At 56.0% G+C, this 15,386-nt stretch overlaps 1 pseudogene; it reads left to right on the top strand.

Moving 5' to 3' along the window:
• The first annotated feature begins 5,343 nt into the window (after positions 1-5,343).
• The window catches only part of LOC132085905 (zinc finger protein 850-like), a 534,273-nt pseudogene continuing 524,230 nt past the window's right edge, over positions 5,344-15,386 (top strand).

Here is a 15,386-nt window from a genome sequence, read left to right as displayed (position 1 = left end):
GCATTGGTCACCTTTGGATCCCGCGGTGGTGCAGGGCTGGGGGAGACTTGTGGGGACCCTGAGAGTGGCACCGGTTCTGGGGACCTGGGCGAGGGTGACACTTGTGAGTGACGTGTCCTTGTTCCCCCCCGAATTCTCCCACTGCCCAACGGGTGCTCATGATGTGGGGGTCCAGCATGGCCTCCTCCTCTGGGGGAGGCCTGGGGGATAAGGGGGGGGTCTCAGTAGTCTGGGGAAAGGGAAAGGGGAGTCCAAGCATGAGCCCCCCACTCACCTGTCCTGGGGTTTTTTGGTGGCTGCAAGGAAAAGGGGAGGGGGTGACCAAGGGGACACCGGGACCCCTGAACCTTCCTGGACCTCGGCAACTCCAACCACACATGGGACTCACAAATCTCCACTGCAGCCCCGATCCCCAATGGACCCCTGATTCCCCCAGGACACTCTAAGAACCCCTGAAGCCCCCAGAACTTCTGCAACACCACAGGGCCCCATACTCCTCCTGGTGTCCCAAACCCTCTGAGTTCGCAGAACAGCAAACCTGGAAGGAGAGGCACCCCCTAACTCCCCCAGGACCCAAAAAGATCATCCAACATCCCTTCACAGCCCTCCAGGAGCTCCTCCAAACTCTGCAGGACCTCCCAGTGCCACACCAATGTTCTTCAAAGTCCACCCAGGGATGGCCCTGGAGCCCAACCAAGACCCTCCAAACTCCCCCCAAATCCCCCAGGACCCCCAGATGAGGTCACTGCAGGCTCAGTGTCCCCCAGCTCAGCTCAGGGACCCTGGGTGCTGCTGAACTCTGCTCCCACTCTGGGGTCTCCCCCTCACTCCAGGACCCCCATGCCCCCCCAATGTCACCCACCCTGGCGGTGCCACCAGTGACAGCCCCCGATGACAGCCAGGAGCAGGAGCAGGAACAGGAGGGTCCTGCCAACATTCACAGCCACTGCTGGGGACAGAGGGGACACATTGGGGTCATCCTGAACTGCAGGAGTCCTGAACACCCCGGTGACCCCATGTGACCCCACCTGTGACCCTGGGTGAGCCAGGTGTCACCTCCAGGGCCAGCTCAGGGCTGAGTGCTCGGAACACGCGGTGCCCGTCCTGTCCCAGCTGGTTGGTGGCCACGCACTGGTAGGTGCCCGAATGTCCCACGTTGATGTCCCTGAGCTCCAGGAGGGGACCCCAGGCCACCTCCTGCCCGTTGTGCAGCCAGGTGAAGGTGACAGGGGCTGAGCCCACCTGCAGTGAGCAGCACAGGGTTACATTGTCACCTGCATGTACCTGGTGTGACAGGGCACCGGGGGTGATGGTGGAATTGGCCACGGGCACTGCGGGGACACGGACAGGGCTGGCACATGGCAAGGTGGGATGGGGGTGCCATGGGTGGGGTCACCCCCGGCCCGAGGGTCCTGCTCACCCAGGACGGTGACATTCAGGGGATCACTCTTGGCCACACTGTCCCCGTCGCTGACCCGGCACCGGTACTGGCCGCTGTCATTGTCCCCAACATGGCGCAGCTCCAGGCTGGGGCTGGTGCCCAGTGGTGTCCCTGAGCCCTCCCGGTGCCAGGAGAAGGACAGGGGACCTGTCCCCATGGCCACTGCACAGCTCAGCACCAGGCAGTCCCCAAGTGCCACCTGTCCCCCGGGGGGCTGTGCTGAAAAGGACACCCCTGAGGGCGGGACCCCTGCAGGGGGACACAGGAGGGATTGGGGACTCAGGAGGGGTGGGGGACACGGGAGGGGAAAGAGGGGGATTAGAGGGGAGCAGAGAGGATGCCAGTGAGCAGAAGGGGACCATGGGAGGCATGTTGGGACCTGGGGACAATGGCGAGACACCGTGGAAATAGGGAAAGACCCAGGCAGGGATGGGAAACCAGGCGAGAGACTGAGGAGACTCAGGGAATGATTTGGGGTTTAGAGATGGGGAGGAGGACCCAGGGAAGGAAGAGAGGCGAGAGGGTGGAGCAGGGACCTTGGAAAAGGTGGGGAATCCATGGAGGGATGGGGAGGACAAAGGGAGGGATGAGGGATCTTCGGGGGGAACTGGGCAGTCCTGGGGGAAACCAAGAGGGACTTGGGAAATTTTGGGTGAGCCAGGGAGGAGTAAAGGGAGGGATGAAGGTTTCTGGCAGAGAGGGGAAGGCCTCGGAGGATGTTGGGCTTCCCTGTCCCCATCCCTGTACTCATTGTGCACTGTCACTGTCACAGGCTTCGACTCACTCCAGTGTGACACTCCATAGCCTTTGCAGGCGCAGTGGGCACTGTGGTGCAGCTGCAGGGGGGACAGGGACAGCTCGGTCTGTCATGGGGCCCCTTCAGATGCTTCTCTCCATGGTAGAAGTGCACGTGCGTGAGGCGTTTGTTCTGCCAGCTCCGGCAGCGCAGTGTCAGTGTGTTCCCATCCAGCAGCGCCCATGCTGGCACCTGCAGCACCAGCCAGTCTGGGGGACAGAGGGGACCTGTCACACCAGGGGCATCAGGAGGGTCATGATGGCACCAGGTGACACCAGGAGCCAGCCATTGTGAGAGACAAGTCTCCTCACTCTGGGAAGCTCTTGGATGTCCTCAGAGCAGGGCACAGGCTCTAGTCACACAGGAGGTAACCCATGGAGCAGAGCCCACCCAGAGCCCTTGGGGTCACTGTGGGTGCCAGGCTGGGGGAACCCAAACCCCCCTCACCGTCTGAGACTGTCACGGGGGAGGCTGAGTCCGGTGCCAGGTCTCTCACATGTGTAGGTGCCACTTTTGGTGACAGTGAAGTGGTCTCATCCCTCCTGCCACAAGTGCCGCTCCTCCTTGTACCAGGTTGGTGGCACCGGTGTTCCCTGAACCCTGGCAGGTCAGTGTCACCCAGTCCCACAGCACCGCCGGCCTCCAGGGGGGCTCCACCAGGAGCTGGGTGGTCTGGGCACCTGCAGGTGACAGGGCACACCAGCCTGCCAGGGCCAGCGTGGGGCTGGGGACAGCGGGGTGGGGCAATGGCATCCCCCAAGGACTCACCAGCGAGGCCGAGGGTCTGGGCTGGAAGGGAGAAGGGACAGGGCTGGGTGGCGGTTGCACCGTGGGGACAGCAGCACAGGGGCACTGGGTGTGGGGACTGTCCCTAACTGTCCCCATGGGGTCAGCAGTTCTTTTGATAAAGTGCATGGGAGTGGTGCCAAAGGATTTGGAGAGGCAGGGGGACACGTCTATGTCACTGCCACCCGCACACTCATCCCCATGGCTGCATCCTCACTGGTCTTTTCCCTGTTTTGTCCATGCATCCCAGTTTCCTTGTCCCCATACCCAGAGCTTCCTGAGCCCAAAGGTGCCAGTCCCCACATTCCTGGCCCCCCATCCCTGAATTCCTGACCCCCTCTGCCTGTCCCCAAAGCTACCCATTATGCCCAGTCCCACCAAGGTCCACTGTGGGTAACATGGACTGGCACTGCTGCCATTGGGGACCTCAGGGGACCGCGCAGCCCCCCTCTGACCCCTCCCCTCCCCATCCCTGGGGTGTCAGGCCCGTGCCCAGGGCACTCACCCCACAGGAGCAGCGCCACCTTCCCGGCCATCCCGGTGTCCCCAGCCATGTGCACTGGCTGTCACTCGCTGCTGTGGCCACAGCTCCCCTGGCTGGCGGCTCTTTGGTCAAAGGGGAAGGAAGTGAGGTCACATCTCACCCTCTTGTGTAGGTGGCCCTTGGCGGGGGCACAGGCTGGGCACAGGCTGGGGACACGGTGGGATAGTCTGGGGACATGGTGAGGGATGGTGTTGCCAGGAGTGGGGGGCTCAGGGGATGTGGGGAACCAAGGATGGGTGCCCAGGAGAATGTGGGTCCAGGGGAATTGGGGTCTCCATGCCCAATGGAGGGATTCAAGGATGGGGGTGCTGTGGGAACATGGTCCCCAGAGATTTGGGGTCATGGCATGTGGGTGCCAGGATTGGGGGTGCAGGGGGGAAAAGGGGAGCCTCAGGAATAGGGCTTCTGTGGGAAGAAGAAGCCCATGGGATGGGATCAAGGCAATGGTGGTGCTGGGCAATGGTAGTGCTGGGATGGGGGTCCCCAGGGAGGAGAAACCAAGGCAAGGGGGGTCCCATGGTTGGGTTGCCAGGGGAAGGGAGGTGTCAGGGATGGGGAATGGCTGGATGGGCACAGGGGGCACAACTCCTCCATGGGGTGCCTCAGATTTTGGGATGAATCAGAGCCCCGCACAGCCCCCCAGTGCTTATGGCCAGGGAGGCACCCCAGGGTTGTCCTGGGAGGCTCTGTGTCTCTGTCCCAGACACCCCTGGGCTTTTGCCCATCCCCTCCAATTTCCTGGCTCAGCCATTCCAGGGAGCACCTGAGCAGGTAACAGCGGGGTGGATCCCAGAAAGAGGAAAATGAGGGGGTGGGGGATGCAGGCAGTGGTTGGGGGCTGGGAGGGGGGGGGGAATGGGTCCCTCTGGCTGGGACCTCAAACACTTTGATTTTCTCTTTCCTGCAGCAGAAAGAAGAGGTCATTGGTCCAGTTTATAGAATCCTTTTAGCAGTTGTTGTCCCATTAAGTCACTCAAAATAAAAACAAACAAATCCTGAAGAAACTAGGCTTTTTTGTTCCCTTTAGGAGCCCATTGGTGCATCCCACAGCAGAGTTTGCTTGTGGATAATAGAGAGTGTGGAATCTCCCTGAGTGTCCAACAGCTCCATGGGATTGTTCCCTGCCTGTTGGGCAGCAAAACAGCCCCTAAGGAAGCTTTTTCTTGGGCCACATTTAGGAACTCTCCCCATTTTGCTCATTCTCACACTGAAACTTGATTGACTTCCCATGGAGGAAGGGGAGAAGCTCTGCCCATCCTTGGGACAGTGCACAGGAATCTGTGGAAATGCCCGTGTGTGCCTCAGGCTCTGATTCCCTGGTAAATCCACTCCAGCCTGCCCTGAATTCCCCTGCCTGGCCACTCCCTGCTCCTGCTGTGACACCCCTGTTCCCCAGCCCCTCGTGTGCAGCCCCTGCTCAATATTTCCACACTTTTCCCTCTCTTCTGGTGTGCACATCCAAAACCTAAACATTCTTTCCATGAGGTTCCTAAGGGCTGCAGGTTTTGTTCAAGGAGGGTCCAGGTCAGGTTGTTGAGCAGATTGTTGTGGAATTTGCAGTAGTTTTGTGGTTTTCTCAGACCCTTGGGTACAGGGAGAAAATGATCAATTGCTGCATTTCCAGACAGGTTCCCTCACAGTTGCTCCTTCAGGGTGTGTTTTGTGGAACTCAGCACATCACTCCTGATGTCCAGAGTTGCCGAGGTAACCCTTGGGGGGCTCAGAAATCCTGGAATGTTGCCAGAAGTGCTTGGTTGGATTTTGACCCTGCACGGGATGTGCCACCTGTATGAGGACAAGAGGATGAAGGGTGGTGAAGGAATTGATTATTCACAAGGTGAAAATACAGGTTTTGGGATTCTGGTACAGGGGGGTTTTTAGGAGACAAGATGGAGGAATTTGGGCGTGTCTTGTCCTTCTCTCTTCTTCTTGTCATCCATCTTTGGTGGTGATGCTGGCACTTTGGGATTGGTTCACATTAAATGTGCACTTGTTAATAAGGGTAAAAGGTATTGGAAGGTAAAGGTAAATATCTTATACGTAGTTTTTAGTATAAAAATAGACGACCGTCCAGTGGGAGGTCACTGTGCCCATGGCTGTCTTGCTGGGCAGACCTGTCAGGCTGGGAGACGACTTTATAGATAAGAATTAATAAACTATATCGAAGACCGAAAAATCTGAAGAGTGCACTCGTCCTTTGGCGCGCGGGCTGTCCCAAGGCCATTCTACGCCTAACCGGGCCGGGACAACAGGCCGAGATCAGAGACTTGGCGTCTCTGTCCAGGCGATCCCCACCAAAGGGGGGGTTACAGCCCTGAACATCCGAGAGGGCAGCTCCCGACTTGGACGAATTCCCAGGAGAGCACTGATAACTCCTTGGGAGAGAAGCCAGAAAGCGGCCAGGAGAGTCTGAAAGAAAAAAAGCAGCAGCCACTGAGAAGACCATCACACTCAGCTTCTGCCGAAGAAGGTTCGCAGCAGAACAGCCCGGACCGGAACCGGAAAGGCGCCTCTGGATCCATCTCCTGTGACCTGCTGGACGGAGATCGGGAGCCTTCAGACTGCTCTGACGACGGAGATTCGGTGAGAAGGTCAAATTTAAGAACATTGGGGGTACACTCTCCCAAGAACAGCTGGGAATTTTGTCCGCCTTACAAGGCGTGGCAGACACCCATACAGTAGGGATCCCAAAGAAGGAGCTTAAAGACCTTCTGTTGTGGGTGAGACTTAATAACCCATTTTCGGAGACGCATCTGTTGTTTGAAGTGGGGTTTTGGCAAGAAATTATTAGACATCTTTATCTCTTAGCCACAAAAAAGGACGAGACAGCCTTGAAATTGCTGTCTCCGGCAAGAATTATGTTAGAAGGCATCTCAGTGTAGTCAAAAAGGTTGGCCAGGCAACAACTTGTTGTGAGTCCCTCAGAGGCAGGGGGAGGAGAGAAAGGCTCGAAGTGGAGATTGGCTCTGGCCCCAGCTAGCCAGGGGGAAAAGGCTCTTGAGGAAAGGGAGCAGGGAGCAATGTCATTGCCTCCAGCCCCACCACCCAGAAAGCCCAAGAGATCCCTAAAACGCCCTGAAACCCCAGAGAGTAAAGGGGTTTAAGGCTCCGACTCAGGCTCAGAAGATACCATCCTACTCCCAGAAGAGTCGAGGTTTTCTCCTCATGAGCCAGACGGAGAAGGGACGGGAAAAGCGGCGGAGTCGGAAGTAGGGGTCCGAGGGGGAGAGAAGGGGTCGGGGGAAGCGCTTTCTCGAGGTGAGCACAGCGGCGCGGCCGCGACGGTGCGGGCTGGCAGGGGGAGCGCGCGTGAGGAGGTGATGGGAGACACGGGTTCTGGTGCGGCTTTTGCGAGCGCAGCGCCGGGAGCGGCCGGCACGGTGCCAAAAGCGCGCGCGAGGGGCGAGGCTCGCGGGACTCCGGGAGAGGGGTCTCAGACCCAATCTCAGACCGAGAGCGTCAGACACAGGCAGCGAGTCAGGAGCGGCCACACAGCCCCAGTCGGCTGCGGTAGGGAGACGCAGGGGACGCGCGGTTGTCATGTCAGGGAGCTGCGCCGTGACTGGTTAGTTCGGGGCCGTGCAGCGCGGTGATTGGTCGGTTTGGCGGAGCGCGCTGCTATTGGCTGGGGGAGCCCGCGCACGCGGCGGAGGTACCTTGAGCGCGTCTGGGGCGTTCTCAGGTGGGTTTAGGGGGAATCTGAGAGGAATTGGGAGGGTGTGAGGGGATTTTGGGGGATTGTGAGAGGAACTGGGGGGGTTGTGAGTGCATCTGGGGGTTCTGAGGTTGGTCGGGGGAGAAATTTGGGGAGTCCGAGGAGATTTCATAGGGTTTTGGGGGGATTGAGGGGTCTGAGGGGGATGTGGGGCAGTCTGATGGATTTTGGGGGGGGGGGGTCTCAGGTGGGTCTAGGGTGAATTTTGTGGGGAAATGGGGGGGTCTGAAAGTCCTGGGGAGGTTTTGGGGTCCAGGGTGGTTCTGGGCCAACCGTGGGGGAGCTCTGGGGGGTTTGGGGTTCCTGGAGGGGTCCTGGGGTAAGATTTGGGGGTCCTGGGTGAAATAATCAGGGCCAGGAGACTTCTTCTCCTTTTTAATGCCTTAATTAAAAGTGATCAGCTCAGAATTGGGCAGGTCAGCAGGTCTGCAGCTTTCTGTCGTGTCTCCCAAGGCGACTCAGAGGAGGAGGATACGCACAGCTTTGTCCACAAGGGGCAGAGCTGGGGGATCAAGTCCTCATGGGCGCCCTTAGGGCCTGCTGATCCCTTTCCAGTTGTTAGTTTGGACCGAGTCTCGCTCCCCTGCCAGACCTGGCCTGGGGGATCTCGAAGACAGGGTGAGGAACGATGAAGGTTTCTAGCATCTCTTGCAGGCCCAGCACTCCGCTCCTCACATCCAGACATCACTCCAGTCTCTCAACTCTCATTTGGCTCGTTGTTTTTGGGGTCTTCTCAGTACAGTGGGGGACCCCATGCTGCATTGTGGTCTTGGAGTCACTTTGCATAACCCCCCCCACCTTCTCAGGTGTCTTCACTATGAGAAAGGTACAACTTAGCCTCGGGCAAGGCTCTGCTGATACAAAAGGAGCGATTAGCCTCAACGACCCGTGATTACAATAACAAAACACACAGAACTTGGGCAGGGCCAGTGATCTGGCTGCCTTTTTGAAACTTTTTCTCATATAAAAAACATTAACCGAGTTTTTGTTCATAACACTGGGGGGTCCCAGGCACACCCTGAACCGGGGTCTGGGGGTTTCGGGGGGAGGGGGCACAGCAGGGTTCCCCCCCCCCCCCCCCCCCCCGGTTTTTGGGGGTCTCCCACGGTGCCCCCTCCCCAAAAAGCTCCGAGGGCCCCCTGAAGTGGCTCCTGTTCCACCCGCCGGTGCCCCCTGATCCAGGACGGCCCCACTGAGCCTGGGGGATTTTGGGGGCATTTGTGGGGATTTTAGTGCTTTGAGAGGGTTTTTGGGAATTTCAGGGTGGCTTTTTTGGGCTTTGGCAGATTTTATTGTGAGTTTAGGAGGAATTATTGGGTCGATTGGGGGAGAATTACTGGCTTTCGGTGGGAGCTATGTGATTTGGGGGGTTTTGTTGATTTTGGGGCATTTTATTGGCGTTGTGAGGGGTTTCTTGGGGGGTGGGATTTATTGCAATTTTTGGGAAATTTTCTAAATTTTTATGAGTTCCACTGGGATTTTTGGAGATTCTCTGGGGTTTTTGAGGGTTTTCTTGTAATTTTTGGGGATTTTGTGGGGTTTTAGTGGAATTTTAGGGGGGCTTTGGGGCATTCCCTGGGTGTGGGGAAGGCCTCAGAGCCACCAAAATCTCCTTAAAATTCCCAAAAGTCCCAATAAAACCCATTAAATCCCAATTAAATCTCTCAAAATCTCATTAGAACACCCTAGAATCCCAATAAAAGCCCACAAAATCCTTTAAAATCCCAATAACCCCAAAAATCCTGATTAAACTCTGCAAATCCCCCAAAAATGTCCCCAAAACCATAAAAAGGTCCCACAAAATCTCCCCCAAGATCCAAAGAAATCCTGGCAACACCCAAAAAACCCCACAATACCCCCCCAAATCCCGCCAAATATCCCAAAAAACCCCAAATCCCCAATGCATCCCACTAAATGCCACCACAATTCCAATAAAATGCCCCAAAATCTCCTAAAAATCACAATAAAACCCCCAGAATTTCTGAGAATCCCCCAAAATCCCAACAAAATCCCAGGAAAACCACCCAATTTGAAAAAAAAGCTACCAAAAATTCCAATAAACCCCCAAACGCCCCCAGAAAAACTCCCCCTCAAAATGCCAATAAAATCCCCCAAAAATCCAAACCCCCCAAAATCCACAAAACCAGCCACTCCCAGTCAATCCCAGTATGATGCCAGTCACTCTCAATGTGATCCCAGTGTAACCCAGTATGGACTCAGCTGCTCTCACTGTGATCCCAGTGTGATCCCAGTTGCTCCCAGCATAATTCCAGATGTTCCCAGTTCCTCCCATTATGATCCCAGTTGCTCCAAGAATACTCCCAGTCCCTCCCAGCAGGGTCCCAGTTGTGCCCAGTTGCCTCCAGGGTAGATTCAGTTTCCCCCAGCATTGTCCCAGTTGCTCCCAGCATGATCCCAGCTGTTCCCAGTGTGGTTCCAGTCCCCCCACTATGGTTAGAGACACTCCCAGTTTGTTTTAGTTACCTCAAAATGATCCCAGTCTTGCCCAGTTACTCCCAGTTTCCTCTAGCATAATCCCAGTTTCCATCTGTTGCTCAAAGGGTGGCCCCAGTTGCTCCCAGTATGATCCCAGTTGCCCCAGTTATAGTCTCAGTCCTCTCAGCATGGTTCCAGTTCCTTCCAGCTGTTCCCAGTTGCTCCCAGTGTGTCACATTTTCCTCCCAACATGGCCCAGTAGCTCCCAGCAAGCCCCAGTCAGGTTCCATTCACACCCAGTATAATCCCAGTATGAGTGTAGCCACTCCAGTATGATCCCAGTCACTTCCAGTCTAATCCCAGTGTCTCCCAGTCACTCCCAGTCTGATGCCAATGCCCCCAGTGTGATCCCAGTTGCTCCCAGCATGGGCCCAGCTGTTCCCAGTGTGGTGCCATCACTCCCCTGTTGTTACAGACACTCCCAGTGTGGTCCCAGTTGAACCCAGTTGCCCCTGCTCTAGTCCCAGTCACTCCCCAGATGATCCCAGTCCTTCCCAGCATGGTCCCAGTTGTTCCCAGTGTGGTTCCAGTCCCCCCAGTATGGTTCCAGACACTCCCAGTATATCCCAGTTGTACCCAGCATGTCTGTAGCCATTTCCAGGCACTGCCAGTGGCCCCAGTAAGGTGTTAGTTCTCCCAGTATGATTCCCCAGTCATGCCCATTGTATCCCAGTTGCTTCCAGCATGCATCCAGTCCTTTCCAGTTCCTCCAGTTTGCTTGCAGCATCATCCCAGTTTCTCTCAGTTGCTCGCAGTAGCCCAAAGTGTGATCCCAGTTGCTCCCCTTCAGCCCCAGTATGATCCCAGTAAGCTCCAGTTTGATCCCAGTCACATGCCAGCCCTCCCAGTGTGGTCCCAGTATAAACCCAGTTGCTTCCAGTCTCTCCCAGTATGATCCCAGCTGCCTCCAGCATGGTTCCAGTTGCTTCCTAGATCAGCCCATCAGTCCCAGTATGATTCCATTTGCTGCCCGTGTGCTCCCAGTTACTCCCAGTCACTGCCAGTATGAACCAGTTGTGCTCCACATGGTTCCAGTTGCTCTCTTTCACCCTCACTTTTGTTCCAGTCACTCCCAGTATCTCCCAGTGTATCCCAGTTCCCTCCAGCATGTTCCCAGTCACTCCCAGTTGCTCCCAGTTGGGTTTTTGGGGAGATGTTTGGAGAATGAAGCAGTCCAAGGCTGAGCGGAAAAGGCCCCTTGGGGGGACATCGGGGGGTGCCAGTGGCGGCTGCCGGCAGAGGCAGCCTGGAGGAGCAGAGCCCTGTGTGCCCCAGGAGCCCAAAGTGGGGAGCCCAGAGAGGGGGAAGCGCCGCCATGGGCGGGAGCCTCAAGAGCCTGGAGAGGGGCAGGGGGGACTCCTTGGAGCCGCTGCAGCCCAGAGCAGAGAACGAGGGGAGAAGGGAGCCCGGGAGCCCAAACAGCCCCGGCATCCCGGAATGGGGAGAGCGAAGAGGGGGGAGCTTTTGGCATTGCTGGGACTGCCAGCAGCCTGGGCAGGGCGGGCACCGAGGAGAATGGGGACCCCCAATGCAAGCGTGACCCCAGCAGCTGGGACAGGGGGGAACCCCTGAACACCAGAAGGGAGGGACCAGGGATGGGGAACTCCTGGGAGGCTTTTTCAGGGCTGAATCTTGGTGTTTGGGAGGTTTTTCTGGAGTCCAGGTGTCCGGTGACTTGTAGAGATGGACTCGGGCAGAGGGACCTTGAAACTCAACGTGTGTTGGGGAAGATGAAACAGGAAAGCCTTATAAATATGATTGTCTGGCAAATGATTTTGAGAATATAGAAAGTATAAGCAAGATTGAGATGAAACCAAGTTTTTAGATACCTAGTTAGTGAACAACTGGAAAACAATGGTGTGGCCCGACTGAAGGTAATCCCCTTTTCATGAAACAATTCCCTCTGCTTGCAGAGAGATTCAAGTGTCAGAGCAGACCCTACTAGCTCAGCAGAAGGGGTCCAAAGAGTAGTATTAAGGGTTTAAAATGTAACACAGTATGGTGATGTAATTATTTTTATAGGCTGTATATAAATGCTGTAGGATTTGTATCTTGTACTACATTGGTTTGTGAGAAATAGAATATTCAACCCAGAAGAATATTTATTGTATTGTAACAGGAACCTAACTCTCTTACGCTCTTACCCTCTTACTCTCTCACCCTCTCATCCTCTCTGCCCCTCTCCTCTCTCAGGCCTGCTCTGAGCTGTGGCTGGCAGCTCCAGGCAGGGCCCTGCACCCAGGCCCTTTGCAAGAAACCGCAAGTTCCACGCCCTGGCTTCAGAGATCTCTCGTCTCTGTCGCCACCGTCCTACCCCCGATGCTCCTACAAATGTGCTCAGCCCTTGTTTTCCCCAAACCAGGATTTCCCATTCCCAACCCCTGGCAGTCTGTGAGGAAGAGGAAGATGCCCCAGGACACTGATGCAGGTGAGGAAGAAGTCAGTGTCCCTTTCCCCTCTGTGCTGCTCCATCTCCCAGCCCAGCACGGCCCCAGCTGCAGCTCAGCCCTGGGGGGATCTCCTTGCCCTTGCCTGTGGCAGGGAGGCAAATCCCATCCTGTCCTTGTCCTTCCTCCCCCAGAGCAGGAGCTGAGCATGGAGAGCAGGGAGGACAAATGCCTGTGGCAGAACCTGGTGGAAGAGGCCGTTTTGAGCGGCTCCACGGCGCAGGAAGCCAACGGGGAGGAAAAGCCCCGGAGATGCCGCACGAGGAGGGGCTGCAAACGCAGCTGGCGGGGATCTGAGGGGGAAAGAGGCAGCCTGGGCCGGGAAGGCGGCCAGAGATGGAGCCAGAGCTCGGAGCTGGTGCTCCATGAGCAGCTCCATGATGGGGAGAAGCCCCACACGTGCGTGGAGTGTGGGAAGAGCTTCAGGTGGAGCTCCGAGCTGATCCAGCACCAGAGGACCCACACTGGGGAACGGCCCTACGAGTGTGGGAAGTGTGGGAAGAGCTTCACACTGAGCTCCACCCTGATCCTGCACCAGAGGATACACACCGGGGAGAGGCCCTACAAGTGTGGAGAATGTGAGAAGAGCTTCAGCCAGAGCTGCCACCTGATCAAGCACCAGAGGACCCACACTGGGGAGAGGCCCTACGAGTGTTCCAAGTGTGGGAAGGGGTTTCCAACCAGCTCCCATCTCCTCTGCCACTATCAGAGTCACAGAGAGGAGAGGCCCTTCCACTGCCCCGAATGTGGGAAGGGATTCAAGGACAGCTCCACCCGCGTCACCCACCGGCGCATCCACACAGGGGAGAGGCCCTACGAGTGTGATAAATGCAGGAAGAGGTTTCAGACCAGCTCCCATCTCCTCTGGCACTATCGGATTCACACAAAGGAGAGGTCCTTCCAATGCTCCGACTGCGGGAAGGGATTCAGGTGCAACTCCAACCTCATAAGACACCAGCGCATCCACACTGGGCAGAGGCCCTACGAGTGTCCCCAGTGTGGGAAGAGCTTCTCCAGGAGCTGTCACTTGACCAAACACCAACGGAGGCACCACTAAGGGAAGCCCTGCGAGTGCCCCGAGTGTGGGAAGAGCTTCGTGCGCTGCTCCAGCTCCATCCCCCACTGGAGGAGGCACTTTGGGCACAGCCCTGGTCACTCACACTCCCTGTGATCCATGCTGGGAACACACCTGGCTGCTTCTCCTTTTGGTTTGGCCTCAATTTTCTTTTGCTTCATCTTCATCCCGAAAAAACAGCCAAGACAGAGTTAAATGAAATAAATTGATCAAAGATGTCTAAAGTTCCACAATTTCAGACGTTTTTAGGCTGGAATTGATGGTGTGGGGACAATATTCTGGAGGATTTGTGGGTTCTGTGGGGGGATTTTGGGCAATGTTCTCCATCTCTTTGTGCTCCAAAAGCCAAGAGGGTCACCTCAAAACAACTGAATCCCACTGAAAACAACTGAATTTTAATTCATACGGGCTCAATCCCACATCAAAATGGCTTGTTCCCATCTTAAACTGAATCCCATACCAACCTCACTTGATTCCACCGATGGCATGGTGAGATGGGGTTGGAAGGAGATTGGGAGAAGTAGGATCCCAATTTGGAGCAGTGGGATGGGGATTGTGTGGGGTTCGCTGGGTTGGATATATTTGATAGTAAACAAAACTTTCAGGGTTACCGATTTCCATCCCGTTCATTTTCAGTCAGTTGCATTTGTGTTTGCAGAGTGCCACCTTCTCAGCTGATTGCGTTTGTGTCCTCCTTTCTCTCCTGCCTCTCTTTGCTTGCTCTGTTTCTCTCTCAGTGTCTCCCTTGAGCCAGGGCAGCTGCCACCAAAGACCCTGCCCTGATTTAGTTCCCAGTGCAGGAGCTACAACAGCCATGGGTGAAGTTCTGAAGGCTGGCAGTGAAATGTCACTGTAGGATCTTGTTCCACTTGGCTTTTGGCCCCTTCTTAAGAGCTTTCCTTCAAGGGCAGGAACATCTTTTCCTGGCTGGGAACTGGAATTCCAGACCCTTGGAGTGTGTGCTGTGCAGGACCATACGGACTGGGGTCATGTGGACTGGGATCATATGGGCTGGGACTGCACAGACTGGGACCATATGGATCAGGATCATACAGACTGGGATCATACAAACTGGGATCATATGGATCAGGACCGTACAGACTGCGGTCATGCGGACTGGGGTTGTATGGGTTGGGATTGTAAGGGCTGGGATTGTACAGACTGGGATTATGTGGACCAGGATTTCACAGGCTGGGACTATAGGGATGTCGTGGGTTGACAGCCTTTATCCCAATATCGTGTGTTGTGTCTGGCAACGGTGCCTTTTCTCTCTTCCCCCTCCCCCCCGCGGCCGTCTTGCCGCGGCGGGGCAGGGAAGAGAGGAGAGAGGGTTTGACCAGGCCTCTTTGGCTTTTTGCTTTTGCTGCTTGGCTTGGCTAGCCGCTTTGCTTGCTTGCTTTCTGCTTTTTGCGCTGTTTTTTTTCTTTTCTCCTGTTCCTTCTTTCTTACCCTCCCCTGAAGATACTGGACCGGCTCCGGACCTGACCTGAGAGCTTCAGGACACCCGAAGCTTGCAAAGAAGAGTGGCGCCCTCTCAACACAGTCTGTTTTGGTTTTCGTTTCTTGTGTTGGGGAGTGTTCTTTTGTTACTTGTAAATAAATAGGTTTTGTTTTCCACTTTGCTCCTCCGAGAAATTCCTTCCCGAACCCGGTATTGGGGGAGGGGTGGTTGGAGGTTTGTTTTGTTTTGGGGGGCTCCCTTTTGGAGATTTCCCCTAATTTGTCCTAAACCAGGACAAGGGATTAGGACCAGAGACTGGGATCATACAAACTGGACCGTATGGACCGGGATGGCTGCACTGGATCAATGTGAACTGAGGGGGTCCTGCCCTGCCCAGGGGTCCCTCCCCATCCTGCCTGGGGGCACAGCCAAAGCTCCCTGGAATGAATGCAGAGGTCTGGGGGGGATCCCCGTGCCAATCCCATTTCCAGTCCCGTTTCTGACCCTGGTGCCAGTCTCAGAGTGATCCTGGCGCTGATCCCGGTCCTGGTGCCTGCCTCAGTCTCCATATCAGTCCCGGAGCACTCCCAGTGCTGATTCTGGTGCTCTTGTTGATCTCGATCCCGGAGTGGTGCCGGTCCCGGT

The sequence above is a fragment of the Ammospiza nelsoni genome, chromosome 33 (genome assembly GCF_027579445.1).
Source record: "Ammospiza nelsoni isolate bAmmNel1 chromosome 33, bAmmNel1.pri, whole genome shotgun sequence".
NCBI classification, from domain to species: domain Eukaryota; kingdom Metazoa; phylum Chordata; class Aves; order Passeriformes; family Passerellidae; genus Ammospiza; species Ammospiza nelsoni.
This window is presented reverse-complemented; position numbering and strand designations above follow the sequence as displayed.